At 40.6% G+C, this 18,717-nt stretch overlaps 1 long non-coding RNA gene across 1 annotated transcript; it reads left to right on the top strand.

Annotated features, from left to right (window-relative positions):
- The first annotated feature begins 4,949 nt into the window (after positions 1–4,949).
- LOC111719813 lies at positions 4,950–17,179 on the top strand. Its single transcript, XR_002769779.2, has 4 exons — positions 4,950–5,839; positions 12,979–13,075; positions 13,360–13,514; positions 16,565–17,179. It is a non-coding gene; the product is annotated as an uncharacterized LOC111719813 (long non-coding RNA).
- The last annotated feature ends 1,538 nt before the right edge of the window (positions 17,180–18,717 follow it).

Here is an 18,717-nt window from a genome sequence, read left to right as displayed (position 1 = left end):
CGGGTGAAGGAAGCCTGGCTTTGTTTCACCCCGGTGACAGGGACCACCCTTTTTCTGTTTCCAGCTCTTGGGCTCAACTACTGGCTCACAGACGTGACCTGGGACCACCCGCTTTGTTTCCAGCCCTGTGGCTCACCTCCTGGCTCACCGACAAGTGACCGGACCACGCCCAGCTTTGTTTCCAGCTCCGCACTACACTCACTGGGTCACAGGAGCACAGAGAATGAGATCCGGTTCTGTTTCAGCTCCCGTGACAGGGGACATCTTCTGTTTCCAGCTCCCGGGTGACAGCGGACCACGCCTGGCTTCTGTTTCCAGCTCCCCGGTGACAGCGGACCACGCCAGGCTTCTGTTTCCAGCTCCGTGGCTCACACTCACCTGGAGCACAGTGACCGCGGACCACGCCAGGCTTCTGTTTCCAGCCCCCCACACTCACCGGGCCGTGGGAAAGGGAGCAGCCAGGCTTCTGTTTCCAGCTCCGCGGCTCACACTCACCTGGAGCACAATGACCGCGGACCATGCCTGGCTTCTGTTTCCAGCTCCCCGGTGACAGCGGACCACGCCAGGCTTTCCACCCCGGGCTCCACTACCTGAGCAAGTGACCGGGACCACGCCAGGCTTCTGTTTCCAAACCGGCTCACACCGCTTTCACCTGGGACAGTGACCCGGGACACCCAGGTTCTGTTTCCAGCTTGCCACACTCACTGGCTCACCGGAGCCGGGCCGGACCACGCCAGGCTTTGTTTCCAGCTCCCGGGTCACACTCGCTGGCCACCCGGGCACGTGACGCGGCCAAGGGCTCTGTTTCCAGCTCCGCGGCTCACACTCGCTGGCTCACCTGGAGCACAGTGACCGCGGACCACGCCTGGCTTCTGTTTCCGCCCGGGGCTCAAGCTGGACCTGGGCACAGTGCCGGGACCACTAGGCTTCTGTTTCCAGCCCAGGGCTCACTGCTGCCCACCTAAACAGTGACCGGACCATAGGCTTCTGTTTAGCTCCACGGCTCACACCGCTCTACCTGGAGCACAGTGAGCGGACCACGCCAGGCTTGTTTCCAGCCCTGCTCCCTGCTGGCTCACCTGGAGACAGTGACCGGGACCACCCCTTCTGTTTGGTTAGGCTCACCTGCTGGCTCACCTGAACGTGACGGACCACGCCAGGCTTCTGTTTCCAGCTCCGAGGCTCACACTCGCTGGCTCACCTGGAGCACAGTGACCGCGGACCACGCCAGGCTTCTTTCCAGCTCCCCGCCACCTCGCTGGTCACCAGGAGCACAGTGACCAGGACCCGGCAGGCTTCGTCGCCCCGACAGCGGACCCGCCGCTTTTTCCAGCCCGCGCCCACCCTGGGGCTCACTTGGAAACAGTGACCCGGACCCCGCGGCTTGTTTAGATCCAGGGTCACACTCCTGGCTCACGGAGACAGTGACTGGGACCACCCAGGTTTTGTTTGCTCCCCGGTGAAGGGACCCCTTGGCTTTGTTTCCACCCGTGGTCCACTCTGGGCTCCCGAGCACGGACGGGACCCCCGCCTGTTTCCAGCCCGAGGCTCACTCCGGCCATTTGGGACAGGGGACCACGCCGGCCTGTTTCAGCCCGAGGTCCACTGCGGCTACCTGCCACCAGAAGCGACGGAACCCGGCTTCTGTTTCCAGCCCCCAATAGTTAACGCCCTTATTCGTTCGGCCCACCTGGGAAGGCCGACGGGTTTCCTTGGACAGGGGTTGACAAAACCTAAAGGTGACAGGTGGAAGGCCGCCTTCCCAGTGGGGGCGGGGGGAGGGAGGGATGGAGCGGGGATTGGGGATACAGAGATTCCCCGCCACCCCTGCAGGCCCGGCGCTCGGCCCGCGTTCCCTAAACCTGGGGTTTTGAAACGTTCCCTGGTTCCGGGGTGCCGTTCCGATGCCGGCCTTTCGGCTCCAAACAAATGTTTCACTTCCCAGGGGCCAGTACGGGGAGCTGGGAGCAAAGGCCCCCTCCTGCACTCTCCCCTTCCTTCCCATCAAGGGGACCGCTCTCCCAAACTCACCGTTCCCTCCCTTCCCAGCGCCCGCCCCAATCCCCCACCCCAAGCCCCTCCCAAGAGCCGACCCCGGGCCGCCCTTTTCCACAACCCAACTCCGCTGTACCCCCCACTGGGGCCCCTTCATCCTAGGGGGAATCACAAGTGGGCTTTCGCCCCAGCGTTCCAAACCCACCCAATCGGAAGGTCCCCTAAAAATTCTTCTCCCCGCCCTAAACGTTCCATTTTAATACTGGAAAACGGGGCCCAACCTCAAAAGGTTGGAAGGACCCGGGTTTCTCGTCCCCATCAATGATACCTTCTTGTTGCGCCCTTCGAATCATCAAATTTATCTTGAGGGCGGGTCCCTGGTGAAGGCCGATTTGCCTCTTCTTTTCTGTTTCCAGGAGCCGCCTAGCTGTTCCTTTGGGGAGGGGGGACTCCCCTCCCCGTGTTGGGAGTTCCTTTCTCTTTGGGGACGAAGACCCCCATTTTGTTCAGATGAGTCGGGTTCCCTAAACCCCCGGGCTTCCGAGGGGGCTGAATCTCTGGTCGAGAAGGGTCCCCCCGGCCCGGGGACGGCGAGGGAGCCACGACCCGGGGTGTGGAGAGGAGTTTCCCCCCCACGAAGGAGGGAAAGGAGTCTCCGGCAGGAAAGCGCAGAGATGCCCTTCAAAGCCCCGTCTACTTTGGGGCTAGAGCTTGCCTCGTGGACCCCTGGGCCGTGGGGAAAGGAAAAACCCGGGTGGGGCCCAGGGAAAAAAAAGGGCTAAGGGGTTTCGGGGGATTCCCAGGCCGGTTTTGGTGGGAAAAAAAAGGAAAATAAGGGTGGGGTTTTGGGAGGGGGCGGGGAAAGGCCCTTCCCGGCCGGGGGGGGTTTCCCCTGTTCCATCCTTCAGCTGAATTTGTTATTAAGGCCACAAAGAGTGTCCAGTCCTAGAAAAAGGAAAGTCCTATTTGGAGGAGTTTAAAAGGGGCAACATTTAACGGTTATTTGTGCCCAGTTGCCCCATCGCAAAATGGGAAAAAAGCAACTTCCCACTCCCAGGATTGGGGGACAAATTGATAACTATTTAAAGCATTTTCAGCCTTAAAGTGGCTTAGGTAGCAGGGTAGTAATTAATGCCAGTCTTAAAAAACCAATTGTATGGAACCCTTATTGGTGGAGGCATAAATTTGGGCAAAGCACAGTTGATATGACTAGAAAGAGCTCTATAGTTCTCTAAGCTTCAAGTTCTTTGGTTCTGCAATTGCTTTGGGTGTTTTCTGGAAATTTTCCATTAAGGGAAAAAATTAAAAGATCCACGTTGTGAAGGAAAAAATCTGGGAAGATAGAGGAACTGATAATATTCATCATGTCCCTAACCCAATTTTACCCCAGGCTCTCCCTTGAGTGAGATCAAGACTTAGTTGAACTGTTATCTCACTTGCATTGGCGAAATTTTTACCTGTTTTTCTGGTATTTTTCTTTTATACTTTCTGGTTTTTTTTTGCTACTAAATTGCACCAATTTGAAAAGGTTTTTAAATTGAGTATGTTTATTATGGAACGGTATCTGCCGAAAGGGATCAAGCCTCAATATAGATGGTGGAGATTCAAAAAAAACCAAGAAAGTGGATTGAACCTGAAACTTAATTCCGTGGCAAACAATATTTAAGAGAGCAAATAGAATAATTCTCCCTCTAAGGAGAAGAATCTTCTGCCCCCAACCTCCTGCCTTTCTTGACAGAATTAAAGCTCCCTTGGACAAGGGTGAGGTGAAAAAAGACTATGTTCATTCTGTTCTCCCCCCTTCACCTAACACAATCTTCCTCTTCCAGGTTCACAAAAGACTTGGAAACAAATATTTTAGCTCCAGGGTAATCTGATGTTCAAGTAGCTGTTAATGGAAGATAAAGGAAAGGAATTTACTTACTTAGTCCAAAAGTATTATTCCAAACAGCAGCAAAAAAGAGTTCAAAAATGAAGAAAATGTTGAATTCCTAGGGGATTATGTGTATGTGCATTTGGGGAAGATACAAAATGACTGAAATAACACTAAGACTTTGGGTTCTTTTCAAAAAACTTTTTGAGTTACTTCATATACTTTTGATTCTAAGAAAATAGCAAGGGTAGCACACAGGAAACAATAGAGGATACAAACGAAAATTATATCAAATTTTAATTAAAAACAATGCACTTTGAAGGTACACACAGAGGTTTTCTATGTGGATCAATTTAGGAGGATCAGTTTCTGAACTACAGCATTTCCTTTTCTCTCAGGTGGGAATCTGTGGGAGAATATACCCTTATATGCATAGAAACATTATATTCTTTGCAATTTACCTTGCTTTCTTGTTAAATGAAATGTTTTTTTTTTAGTTTTATGTGCCCTTTGATTTGTTCTGATAAAAAGGAAGCACTAGATAGGAGCTTGAGAATTTTGGTTTGTAATTGTTCCTATTCCAAAGTGGGTCTTGAATATGGATATAGCATTCAGAGATGGATGTTTAAGGGGAACCTAGGCTACACAAGTTTCATGGGGGAAGGGGAGGGAAAGGAGGGAGAAGTGTCTAGTGGCTGACATTAGAGGAAAGATTGATAGATAAGGTAGAACTTAAATTAGGGTTTCATGGGGAAGGGAGAAAGGAGGGAGAAGTGTCTATGGCGACATTAGGAAAAAGTTAAGAAAGGTAGAACTTAAATTAGGTCTTGATTTCAAATCTAAATCCATCACTATATCCATGAAGTTACACAATCCCTATTCTCCAGGAGCTAGTAGGATCCAGAGATCAGAGATTAAGACCATATATGCAGCTAATTAAAGTACAAGATAGGGGCAGCTAAGTGGTTCAGTGGATAGAGAACTGGCCCGGGTGGAAGACTGAGTTCAAAATTCACCCCCAAACACTTGTATTCTAACTAAATTAATACCAACCCCAACTGCCTCAGCAAAAAAAAAGAAAAAAGAAAAGAAAAAAAAAGAAAGTACAAGATAAAATGCTCTAAGTGCCAAGGAGAGAAACAAAAAAAGTAATAGAGCCCACTTATGATGGAGATCAGAGGGAGAGAGAGGAATCAGAGAAGGCTTCACAAATGAATTAACATCTGTCCTGTTTTGAAGGATGGGGAAAGTTCTGATTAACAAATTTAGAGGGAAGGTGTGTAGGTGAGGTAAAAGTACAAAGGCAGAAATATATAATGTGTTCAGGAAAACAGTGAATTTGGAGCCTAGAACACAAAGGAGTCAAGGCTAGAAAGCTGATCTAGGATAATATTATGGGAGGCTATGAATGAATGAACAAATAAATGAATTAATTAATTTTTAGAGGCATTTATTAAGAACTTGCTCTGTACCAAGCTTTGTCTTAAGCATTGAGGATACAAAAGGAAAACAGAGATAGCTTTTATTCTCAAGGACTCCTATGGAGGGAGATGATACATGGAGCAAGATTAATATAAAGATATGGTGGTAGAATGCCAATGCATGGCAGATGGCAAGGCCCACTGTATCTTACAGATAACTGAGAAGTTCAAACTTCATTTGGGAGCAATAGAAGAGAATAGTACTAGAAGTTTGCAGATCCCACTCTTTCCCCCTTCTGGTCCTGTTAAAGTCTAGAATGAAACAAATTAGACACCTCTTAAATGGTCAAGAGCTGGGTGGCACTTAAGAATCTGAAATTATATCCATAGACACACATATATGTCTGCTTACAGAATTGCTGCCAAAGGGATTCCATTAACTCCTAGATCTTTTTCACTCTTTCCAGCCTCCTCCTCTATGATGCTTTCAACTCTGGGAACGCTGGAGAAGAACCATCTACCAGTGAGAAGGATATTTTTCAAGGCTCAGGTATCATTTCAAATTTTTAGCATATCATCCTTTTAATTCTCCAACTATCCCCCACCTTACTCACACCTCATAGGTGAACAGTAGCTAAGTATCAATCACTCAGTGAGTACTTATTAAGAGCCCAGCATTGTGTAAACACTAGCAAAGAAAGGCAAAAGAGACAGTCTCTGCTTTCAAGAATCTTATACTTTAAGGTAAAGACATTTTTAAAATGTGCAAATAAGATATGTAGAAGATAAATTGGAGATAATAAAGAAAAGGCACTAACATTGGAGTGAACTTTGAAAATTATCTAGGTTCTTAGAAATCCATAATTTAATGGTGTCCATCAATATGAGTGTAGAAAAGTAATTAAATCATTATTTCAGTATAATTGGTTTTCCTTATAATTCTGTTCCTTTTTTAATTTATGCACTTAAAAACATGATTCTGAGAAGTCCCTAGGTGACCTTCATCTGACTGCCTAAGGAACCCATGATACACAAAAAGTTGAGTCACTCTCAAGCACAGGCTGTACCTGATTAAGAATCCTTTCTACAGCACACCTGACACATGATTATCCAATCTTTGTTTAATGGTCTTCTATGAGGAGAGCTCATTACCATACAACATTTAGGTAGCTTTAATTCTTAGGAAGTTTTTTCTTGCTTGGAATCAAAATTTGTATCCCTGCATGCTTTGTTAGTAATCCTGCCACTTTGGGCCAGGCAGAATAAACCCAATTCCTCTTCCTCATGGTAGGACATCCTAGAATTGTAGAAAACTAAACTGTCTCTTCTAAACTTCACTTCAAGCTAACCATTCCCATTTCTTTCAGATTTTCTTAAGCTCTTTTACTGTGTTGGTCTATCACTCTCTTCAGCTTGTCAATACTTTTCTAAAAATGTGGTACCCCATACTGTGCACTAAGCACCAGATGTGGTCCGACCAGATGATGGTCATTTCCTTCATGTGAAGTTTCACAAATATATAGACACAAATATAAATGTATTTAGGTAAATATACATATAGATATAGATGTATCTATGTACATATGTGAGCGTGAATGTGTGTGTATGTGTGTAAAATAATTTTATGTATACTTCTACTTATCAGTTCTTTCTTTGGATACTGATGTCTTTTTCACAGACTGTACACATACACATCTTCATCTTGAACTTGTACCTATATGTGTGTGTCTAAATATATAGGTATATATTTGTGTCTATGTATTTATGTACATGTGTTTATATATCTGAATTTGAACCAGGCTCTGGGAAAATCACAACTTCTGCTTCAGTTGTTCATCTGCAAAATAGGGATGAATAATAGCACCTCCCAGGGTTATCATAACGATCACATGATATAATACTTGTAAAAGCTCTTAGCACTGTTTCTGCCACATAATAGGTACTATATAAAAGTTAGCTATAATTATAACATATATACATATATTTGTATTTATATAAAGCATTCTCTCTCTCTCTCATAGACACACACACATACACACACACACACTTCTTGGAAGAGCATATTCATCTTGATCTGATAACAACTTTTTTGTGACTTATTCCTGATCTGGAGCCTATCTATGAGAGTCCCTGGGCTCAGTCCCCAAATGGTACCCACTCTCCTACCTCTTATTCACTCATAAATTCCCTCTTCCTACTTAAGACATATAGTAGTTCACTTGGTTAGATTTCCTGGAAGTGATGTCCCTAGCTCTAATATCTGATAATAAACTATAAGGGACACCCAAGATACAAGGTAAAGGGTCTCACAGAGTGAATTTGAAAAGTTGAGTTTCAATAAAAACAAAATCTACTCTCACGCCTTTTAACTGTCCTGTACTACAACAAAAGAGTTGATCTCTCTTGATAAAGGGAAGAAACTGCAGAATCTCTTTTAAGACCCAAGCTAAACAAATACTTATGGCACGAAATATTAACTGGGTTCAACTATTCTAATGATAAGAGGAAACTAGTTGAAATATAACACCAAGGATTTAGGCAGGTCTGACCCTAAGGATAGGTCAAGTATGCAACCACCAATATAATTTGGCACAAGAGACATTACATAACTACTTTTTTGGTCTGTACCAAGCTGCTCTCTCCTTCTGGCCTGCAAATTCTTCTGGGTTAGAAGAATAGGCAAGACCTTCCCCTTGAGAGCCACTATTAAAAAACAAATCTCTTGTTACATGAAAAGGAAGAGGGGGAATAGGGTTGATTGTTTCTCCTAATAACTAGCATGCTCTATGGAAGGCATAGAGAACAGGGCACTGAGAAGCTAGAGTTAGTAGAAAGTAAACTTACTTCATTCATTCAATATTTATTGAGGATCTGCTTACATAAGGTACTACAGGTAGGAAAAGCCAGGCATTCAATTGTATCATCATACTTCACGTGGTAGGAAAGAGCCAACAACATGTGACTCAAGAGGAAGTCAGTCCTGAAGGGCTGTGGAGTGGGCGGCCTGGACAATAGAGGCAAGCTCTGGAGGAACCAGGTGCCCCATCTCTCCTATGGTTGCTCAGCATGTATAATGTTGTTTTTGTTGAGTCGTTTCAATTGTGTGCAATTCTTCCTGGTCCCCATTTGGGGTTTTCCTGGCAAAGATACTGAAGTAATTTGCCATTTTCTTTTCCAGCTCACTTTACAGATGAAAAAACTAAGGCAAACAGGGTTAAGGGGATTTGCTTAGGGTCTCATCCCTAATCAATATCTGAGGCCTAATCAATGTCCTGACTCCGGGCCTTGGCACTGGATAATACTGTATAGGGATCTCCAGATGGCAGCACCAACCTAGGCTAAGATGGCATTTCTCCATCTGAAGCCCTGACCAGGATAGGAAGTCCGTGGAAAACTGAAAGGGTAAGAGAGAAAACTATAGGGGGCAAAGATTCTAATCTTGGCAAAGCCCTTTCCCATCCTAGCTCTAGGTCAATGGTGTTCTGGGCAACTGTAACCATGTCAGGGGAGTCTCTGTGGTCATCAACACCCAACTGCTTGGGCAGAATCTCTGAAAACTGAAAGCCCCAACAGGAACATTGATATTCCTGTTAATATGCTTTTGGGGGAGAGAGTGGGAGTGGAAGTGGCCCCCTTTACTCTCATCTCCACTACTTAAACCAATGACTCTTCCCATGAGTCCTTTCCTAATTTGCAGGACCTAGGGCCATGTTGAAGATAGGTCTTGGTGGCCATTCCCTTCTCTTGAATCCTTTGTGCCAAACCTGAACCCAGATTATTCCCACCATCTTTGCTCCTATTAATATGCTACTGAACAAAGCTGGAGAGAATTACAAAACTGTCATGGCTATATCCACTATAAAATTGTGTTATTTAATCTCATTGTGTTAATGTTGGGGCAGGTAGCTGGCTCAGTGGATAGAGTGCCAAGCTTGGAGTCAGGAAGACTGTCAAACTCAAATATTCCCAGTTTCAAATCTTGCTTAAGACTAGCTGTGTGAACCTGGGCAAGTCATTTAATCCTGTTTGCCTTTCTTTGTCTGCAAAATGAGCTGGAGAAAGAATAACAAAGCACTCGGTACCTTTTCGAAGAAAACTCCAAAATAGAATCATGAGGAATTAGATCCAATTGCAATCTCAACTGGGCCCTACCTGTAGCAAAACATTTCACCCCTTCCTAGTTGATTTGTTATTCTCCAAATCTTTTCCTCAAGCCTCCCGTGGAATTCTATTTTTCCCAACCTTCATCTGGTTCTTCATGTCATCTCCACTAAATATTGGTATGCCTCAAGGCTCTGTCCTGTTTCCCCTTTATTTTCTTGCTATTCTATCTAAACTGATGATGTCATTAGCTCCATGAATTCTATTATCATCTCTAGGCAATTGATTCCCAGATCTATATATTCAGCCTTAATCTCTCATTTGAGCTCCAGCATCACATAACCAGTTGTCTTTTGGACATCATAAACTATATGTCCCATAGGCATCTCAAACTCAAAATGTTCAAAATAGAATTCATCTTTCCAGAACCTTCCCTTCTTCCAAATTTCTCTACTACTATTTTTAAATTATTTATTTAATTTTTAATTTATGGACTAAAACAATAATTTCCATGATATGGTATATTAAAAAAAGATCATTTCACATGAAACTCAAAACTATTGTATACAGCTTGCTATTTAAATATATACAAAGTTATTATGTAAATTTTTTTCTTTTTATTTCTTCCCTTTCCTAGAGTCATCCTAGAGATGACTACCATTAGACATAAATATGTAACAAATACACACACACATGCATATACTCCTATATACATACATTTACAAATGTATATATATAAACCTATATATGCATATAAAATCATTCTACATATGCTTCTACTTATCATTTCTTTTTTTGGATGCAAATAATATCTTCTTTCATACATCCTTTGTAGTTAATTTGTGTATTTATAATAGCCAAAATGACTTTTTTGCTCAAAATGCTACTATTATTGAAAGCAAAATCATCATTCCAGTCAACAGGGTTCACAATCTTGGTGTAATCCTTAGCTCCTTATTTGCATTCATCCCATATAATTAATGTTAAATCTCTTCTACCTCTACAACATCTTTCATATACATTCCCTTCTTTCCACTCACTCAGACACCATATTTTCAGTTCAGTTGTTTTGTTGTTGACTTTTTTTTTGGTTTGTTTTCAGTTGTGTTCAACTCTGTGATCCCATTTGGGATATTCTTGGCAAAGATAGTTGGCAAAATGGTTTGCCATTTCCTTCTTTCTTCAGCTTATTTTTAAAATGAGCAAACTGAGACAAATAGGGTTAAATGACTTGCTAATAACTTATTTTTAAGTAGACTTCGGAGTTTACAAAGTACTTTATCTCCATCTTCCCCATTTCATTCTCATAACATTCCTGTAAAATAAGTGCCATTATTATCCTCATTTTACAAATAAGGAAATTGAGACTGAGACATTTAAATGATTTACCTGGGGATACCCAGCCAATATGTATATGAAGCAAGATTTAACCTCAGTACCATATGAACTACACTATTCTAGCTAATATTAGAAACTATCTGGTAGGAGCCACCTAAAGTGGAATGAAGGTGGGAAATGTGAGAGCTTATTCAGGCACTCTCACCTGTGGTCTAAGAAACTCTAGTATGTGCAACCCAACAAAACCAACAGGGCAGATGGACTAAACAAGGTTGAAGGTAACAGACTTCAAACCTGTTAGTGAGTTGGGGGGATGGATATCTACCCCAAAGTTTTTAAGACTTCCTCTCCACCCTGTGCAGATGAGAATGATTTGTTCCAACAGCTTTAGATCTAAGAGATCTAAAGCAGGTGCTGTGGAGCTTTAGGGGTTAGTCAGATCTCTAAGACACCAAAGCCCAGTGCATCCTGGGCCATCTGGGGTTGTCCTGACTTTTGTCTTGCCATTGGACTTTGATGATTTTGGAAGACAGAGGGAGACTAATGACTGTACAATTATGTCTCACTTAAATCCAATTCATGTAAAAGACATCACCCCATGATGTCATTAGTCCTCTTTGAAAATGAAGAACAACAACACAACCTGGGGTAACGAATGCCTTGTGGTTAAAAAAACAAACAGACAAAAACAAAACACTTTTAGAGAATGACAGAATTTCTCCATTCCATAAATATGTGTCAGAGGAAAGGGGAAAAAAAGAACTAGAGTGAAAGACTGAATGGAATTGGAAGTGCCTAATCTTCTTTCCTGAGGTGAGATGGTAGTTAGGGGGAATCTCCCATATTTGGATAATGGGTTTGCTCATGCGATCCTAGAAAATTAGAACAGAACTTAAAATAAAAGATAAAAGAGCATTCATATACATCCAGAACAAATTCTTCTCATGTTTTTCTTAGCAATGAAAAGACATTAACTGTAAGAACCCAGAAAACAGAGGATGAAACACTGTTTCCTTTAAAAAGTAGACTTTGAATTCAGTAGCTAAATTGTTTTGGTTTTTCTTATCTATTTTTTTCCATGTTACAGAAGAGGGATTAATGATTCAATAGCCACCACTTATCTTTTAAGCAAATTTGCTAAGTACTGTGCTTAGCACTGGGGATGGTAGGAATAAGCAAAATAATCCCGACCTCAAGAAACTTACATTCTAATGGAGGGAAAAAAAATGTCCACGCACAGGTGTACTGTGATTGGAAATGGCCTTAGAAAGGAAAGAAACTAATAATTAGAGATTTCAATGGGGGATATGTTATGCTTGGGAAAGATTGAAGTAAAAACAAAAAGTATCAAACAAACGAAAAACAAATGGCCAACATCTCATATTAGCATCTTAATTCTGATATTCACTGTTTCTCCCCTAAATGCTCCTTTTTTTGCAGCAGAACAGAGTTAAGGTTTATTAAATGTTCACAGGAATAATGCTAATGCTAATCATTATAACTGTAATAATAATGGCTAGCATTTGTATAGCATATTAGTATTGATTTGCAAAGGGCTTTACATCTGTTATCAAGTTTTCATCTTTCTGCAGTCCCTCCACTGTTCCCAAATCCCTACTGGTTTCTAGCACTTGATTCCAGAATCATATTCCAGATTTTCATTTTATAAAAATTGCATAATCTGATCTGGTGGTTAGAGGTCACAAGGCAGTCAGATTAATTATAGATAGACTCAGACAAAAGCAGCCTTACCCTCTCCAAAGAAATAATAATGAAAGGCTAACTGGGAGAAAAGTTTTCTGTTTATGAAGTAATTCACTATCAATCATAGTGACTGATGGATAAAAGCCTGAGGCAGGGTCTAGATACTGGGCAAAGTGAGTCTGGATTAAAATCTTTTCAGCTATACCCACAGATGAGAAGTTCTTTTTGTCGCAAAGAAGAAAAACCTTCTCCCACTGAATTTATGGGATACTTTTCAACCATCATATAGAATCTTCTGAAAATGTGCCAGCCCTTCCACATTTGTCCTTAATTTTCTTTTCCTTTCTCTCCATGTTTGCCCAGCTCTGTATAAAATATTCTGATATATGAACAAGTGAAGTTTTGTAGCCTTGCTCTAAAAAAGAAAAAAGGAATTATTTAACAACTTCTATAGAGTCTTCCTTAAACTTTCAAGACTCCCAGCTCTCTGAGAGAGCTCTCCCAAAGGATAGAACTCTAAAGAACTTTTGTTTCCTGTTCTTCTAGGGAGGCCATCTCTAGTGAAGACCCTGGAGGACTTCAGTGTTCTCACCCTGTATAAGCTCAAGGACCAGAACCTACATTTGGCATCACAGCTGAGCAAGTACAAGAATGATGCTCTTGTCTTTTACAAAGGGATTGACCAACAAATCCAAGGGCTAAAGGTTGACCTCAAGAGACTGGCTCATAGAACCAGAAAAAGTAGTGAAGATATCCTTTACTTTCTTCTTAACCCTCACTCTTCATTCCCCAGTCTGTAGTCCCATAAGAAATAATGTTCCCTAAGTCATGTCCAAGTGGAAATTGTCTTATTTGGAAAAGCGAGTGTCATTATAGTGAAGGAAGTCTTTGTTATAAGAGGCTAACATTATCATTTCCTTTCTCTAGGAATTTCTGCAAGAACTGAACCAAGGACTGGAGAGGAATAGAGAACTCAAAAGTGAAGGTAAAGTCAAGGTGAAGAAAGGCACTGAGCAGAGTGAAGAATTCCCAAAAAGTGATGTTATAAGACTTCCTAGATGGAAAATGGCAGCATCATTTAGGTGAGATTTTGGAGGGGAAAAAGTGAGGTCTGTGGTTAGGAGGTCTGACTGGGAAGATAGGACAGCAGGAAAGAGAGATAGCTTCATCCTTAGCACCAAATCTTTATTTCTGGAAATATACACTTTTTACTCACTCACAGATCAAGCCAAAACTAGCTCCAATAGCATTGCAAAATGCTATAAAACATTATCTAAGCATTCTAATTCAATAATAATTTATATTAATTTATTATACAGTATCAAGACATCATCAAGTAAGATATATTGGTAGGTAAGACTACTTGTTCGGAATTCAATGATGAATGATGGAAAAGAATTTAGTAAGCATTTATTATGTGCCGAGAATTTATTATCTCTCAATCTGGGGATACAAATACGAAAACTAAAGACATTGTCTAGACAAATGGGAAAGAGATTTTGGTTTGGAGAGTGATAAGAATAGTGAATGGGACCATAAGAGTAAAAGATAAGGAAGAAAGAAAAACAGGATTAATCTTGGTGATTGGTGAAGGAGTGAAATGAGTCATGAAGCATGACTGGAGCCTAGATCTAAAATGCTTTTTCATCTTTTATTCATTCATTTATTATTGAATTCCCAACAAGAAGACTATATATTTACTTGGTGTCTTGATATTGTATGCTAAATTTAGCTCTAAGATGGGGAGAGAGGAGAAAAAAATTGATGCAATCTCTCTTTAAGAAAGCAGGCTCTGTGTAGAGCCAGACATGAAAGAGTTCAATCTTTTCTGTCCCAGGGAATTAGTGAGGAGAAATCCAGGAAATGGCATGATGAATAATTAGCAAATTCCTAAATGCATTCAACAAATGTTTACTAAGCATTTGAGTTTCTATATGCTAGAATATTTATCAATATCCTTCTCTTTTCCATGCATATCCCCTACTCCTTCCCTAAGCTTCTGGGAGTAGAGAGAAATAGGCCACATTACCAGCAATGGCACACTTTTAGGAATATATTTGAAGAAAACATCTGGCAGAAAGCAGGTGGCAGAGCCAATGAGAAAAGGAAACACAGTGGCATGCCATCTGGTATTTAGCAAGGGTGAGTGATGATCTGAGCAGGTGGAGGTTAAAAAAAGGATTATAAGAAACATATTCTTATAACAGAGAAAGGCACAATATCCTTTTCCTTTTTGTCACATCTTATCCTCTGCATTCTGGGTCTCAGGACATGTAGATTTCCAAACTATAATTATTCAGGCCTCTCAAATGAACATTACAAAACAAGAATAGGGAAAGTGGTAGTAAAGGCCCCCTCAAATGAACTTTTTAAATCAGATTTGGACAGAAGGGTCTAAATTGAGATGTCATATCTCAGAGTATAAAGCCCTGTGTCGGCTAGGCAGGGGCTGGGGCTGGAAGGATGAGACAGAACTCTGAGGATACTGGGAAATCACTGGTGGTAAGCCTCTGTTATAGAAGTGAGGAAAGGGAGGAGGATATGCAGGCAGGGAGGGGGCAGACCAGCTGTTATATTTAATTAATTATTCTGGCTTTAACTGGGTCCTAATCTCAATAAGCACAATTGTTTAAGTGCTTATAATGCCCTCTAAATTTTTGGCAAGCTGGAATAAAACCCTAGTCTCCCTATGCTGAGCATGTCTCTAAACAGGAAATGATTTTAGAGACTTGAAAAAGAAGCCAAAGACATTTACATCATTACCTGACGGAATGGTAATTAAGATCTAGGTCCTTCTTTTGTGTATTCAGCATTAGCTACTCATACTACCAGCACTGCTACCATTCTCCATCTGCCTACACACTGCTGCAAATAATACTCAAACTTGTCAACTTTTCTCACTGAAGAGACCAATGAGCATAGGGAGAACTGAGCTCTTAACACATGGGACATATAACTATATTTGAGCCTACATTCAATATACCTCCACAAATTCTAGATAAATTCATTGTGCCTAGGAATTTAATAAGAAGTCCCTCTTTCTAATTCTTAATCTTGTGGAAGAACCAGGGAAAGATAAACTGGAATCAAATAAGGAGTAGAAAATCATATAGGCTTGGATTAGAAAAATAAGAGATAAGTTGAATTTGTGAAAGAGAAATATGGGAGAAATCGAAGAAAATCTTAAGGAACCAGTCTATAGACTAAGATAAATAATCCAGATTCTAGTTTCTTGGTTAAAAGAAGATCATAATCAAGAATAATTGAGAACATCAGAGAATTAAAGATGTCAAAAGCAAGATAAGTAAGAGTGGAGCAATTGGAGTTAAAACAAATGAATTGAGTGGAATGAGGGGTAGGACAAATTGGTGAAGCAGAATTACAAGGAGGAAAGGGCAGGTGGGTGAGGCTGTTGCTATAGAGTTGTTATTGAGTCCAAGGAAAGGAAATTACTGTAGTTAAGCTATTAAGAGGTGATAATTAGCGTTAAAAGTTTTAACCAGGTGCTTAGAGGTGGCATGGAAATTACCTACAAATAATTCAAAAACAAGGCTGACATTTTCAAATATTATGGATAATAGGGAAAATTGTGCAATGAACATGTCAAGTGTGTGATGTTTATATTTATTCCATAACTTAAGAGCCCTTATCTGTGCTCTAAGTATAAACTCTATTATTAGTGGAAAAGGTGAAGGACCTCAAAGAATGGACTCCATGCTTCTGGTTAAAGGGGAAAGGGAAGTGTTTCTAAGAGAAACAGAATAAAGACTTCAATCAGAAGGAAAAAAATATGAGATGAAGGGGAGATTTGACTTTGTCAAAATACTAGTAGGGATTCTCAAACTACGGCCCGAGGGCCAGATGTGGCAGCTGAGGACGATTATCCCCCTCACCCAGGGCTATGAAGTTTCTTTATTTAAAGGCCCACAAAACAGAGTTTTTATTTTGCTATGGTCTGGCCCTCCAACAGTCTGAGGGACCGTGAACTGACCCCCTATTTAAAAAGTTTGAGGACCCCTGTGAGTGAAAGAGTATCACAAGGAGAAGAAAAGGAAGGAAAAAAGAAAAAAAAAAAGCACAATTATTGGAGCTCAAAAACAGATTCAAGGAGTTTTTTTTTTTTTTTTTTAAGATAAGGAGCTGAATTCTAAGATGAAAAGAAGATATGCATCCTCCCAGGAATGAGATGGCAAAACCACAGAAGCTGTCAGTTGAGAGACCATCCAGTCCAGGGTTAAAGAAAGAAGATCAGCTATTTGATGATACAGAAATACTCAGGCACCTACTTGTTAACCTGATCATAATAGATAAATCCGTTGACTTTCAAGGCCTGATATAGTTTGTTGCAAGACTCATGAAAATGAATAACTACCTATTACTTTTTAGTCATGTAGGACCAAATGGCACTACCACACACACAAAAAAAAACCTAAAAATGTATTGCCAATGATTATGATACTTGGACAAGAAACTAAAACCACAAAGACACAAAAAAATTGGGTTTTACTCATTTGCCTATTAAAGGAAAGAGAAGTAAAAGAGAAAAATAATTTAGGAGGAAAGATACTATCTTAGAAAGGGATTTCAACTTATGAACTAATGCTTAAAATGGGGGCATGAGAAATTCCTGGACAAAGATGTAGTATACCTATCAAAAGCTGGTAAAAATGTATGTCAATGTCTTTCAAATCTAATCAAAAGAGTTTTAAGTTAAAAAGAATAGGGGAAAGAAAAAGACTGCATATAACATATACTTCTGTATGTGTGTATTTGTGTGTGTGTATGTGTACCACAAGCAAAGCTACATAATAGGGAGAAGAGTATTAATTATTATACCCAGGAACTCCCATGGGACAGAATCAAAGAATGGAAGCAATAGTAAAACCTATGGCCTCAAATGCTTATATATAAATGCCCAAACTAAGGCAATAAACAAAAAAAAAATATGGAGAGATCTTAATGCAAATTTGACCTCATAATAATTACTAAGACTTGGTGGAGTGAAACCCATGACTAATTCAAAAAAGTGTCTGGTGAACATCTAGAAAATAATTACCACACTTTAAAATGACTTCAACAGAAACAGGTCATTCCAGATTAACCTCATTTCCTTTTTTAACAGTATTACTAAACCAGTGAATGATGGAAATGTTGTGGAGCTAGTCCACCTAGATTTTGGCAAACCTTTTGATAAAGTGACTCATGCAATTCCTGTGAAGAAGATGGGGAAATATGCATTATACCAGGGCTTCTTAAATTCTTTCCATTAGCAATTCTTTTTTGCCCAAGAAATTTTTATGTGATCCCAGGAATATATCAAATGAGTATACAAATCAAACATTTACTGATAATAAATCATAATTTTGCAGCCCCCACATTAAGTAACACAATCCCAAATGAGTTCACAACCCACAATTCAAGAAGCTTTGGATTAGATAATAACACTACTAGATGGATTTCAAACTAGGTAGATAGCTGAACTCAAATAATAATTTGATGATGGTAGTTCAGTGTTAATGTGGCAGGAAGCTCTAATCAATTACTGTCCAATTCTATCCTTGGTCCTCTACCATCTAATGTTTTTTTTCAGTGCCTGAGATAAAGGCACAAGGAACATACTTATTAAATTTGTAGATGATATAAAGATAGCTAAAGCACTGGATCTAAAAGGACCTTGATTGGCTAAAAAGTTGGCCTGAATCTAATAAAATGAAATTTAATAGGGATAAATGTAAAGCCTAATATTTGTATACACAAAATCATCTTCTTGAGTATAAAATGGGAAGTTATGGATAGAAAGCAACTGTTCTAAAAAAAGATCTCAGGTTTTGGTGGCCATATTCCACATAGATATTTGCGTGTTGTCTCTTTCTCTAGGTTATGAGCTTCTTGAAAATGAGGATTATCTTTTGCCTTTTTTAGTTTTCCAAGGATTTAGTACAATGCCTACTAGCTAATAGATCCTTTAAAATGCTAATTTACTAACACACAGCTCTAAATATCATCAAAGTGATGTGGTCACCAATAAAAGTCAATTTGATCTTGAGCTTCATTAAAAGAGGTAAAGTTTCATGAATAGGAAAGTTATAATTCCATTTTACTTTGCCTTCATTATATCATCAATAGTTCTGTATTAGTTCTGGGTGCCTAAGAAGGCTATCGATAAGTCAGTCAGTTGATAAGCATTTATTAAGTACCTATATGTTAGGCATTATGCTAATGGTTGGGATAACAAAACGAGTCAAAAAAAAAGTTCTTTCCCACGAGGAGTTCAGACTCTAATGG

Source organism: Sarcophilus harrisii, chromosome 3, assembly GCF_902635505.1.
Source record: "Sarcophilus harrisii chromosome 3, mSarHar1.11, whole genome shotgun sequence".
In the NCBI taxonomy this organism is placed as follows: Eukaryota; Metazoa; Chordata; class Mammalia; order Dasyuromorphia; family Dasyuridae; genus Sarcophilus; species Sarcophilus harrisii.
Note: the sequence above shows the minus strand (reverse complement) of the source record. Positions and strands in the feature narration are given on the sequence as shown.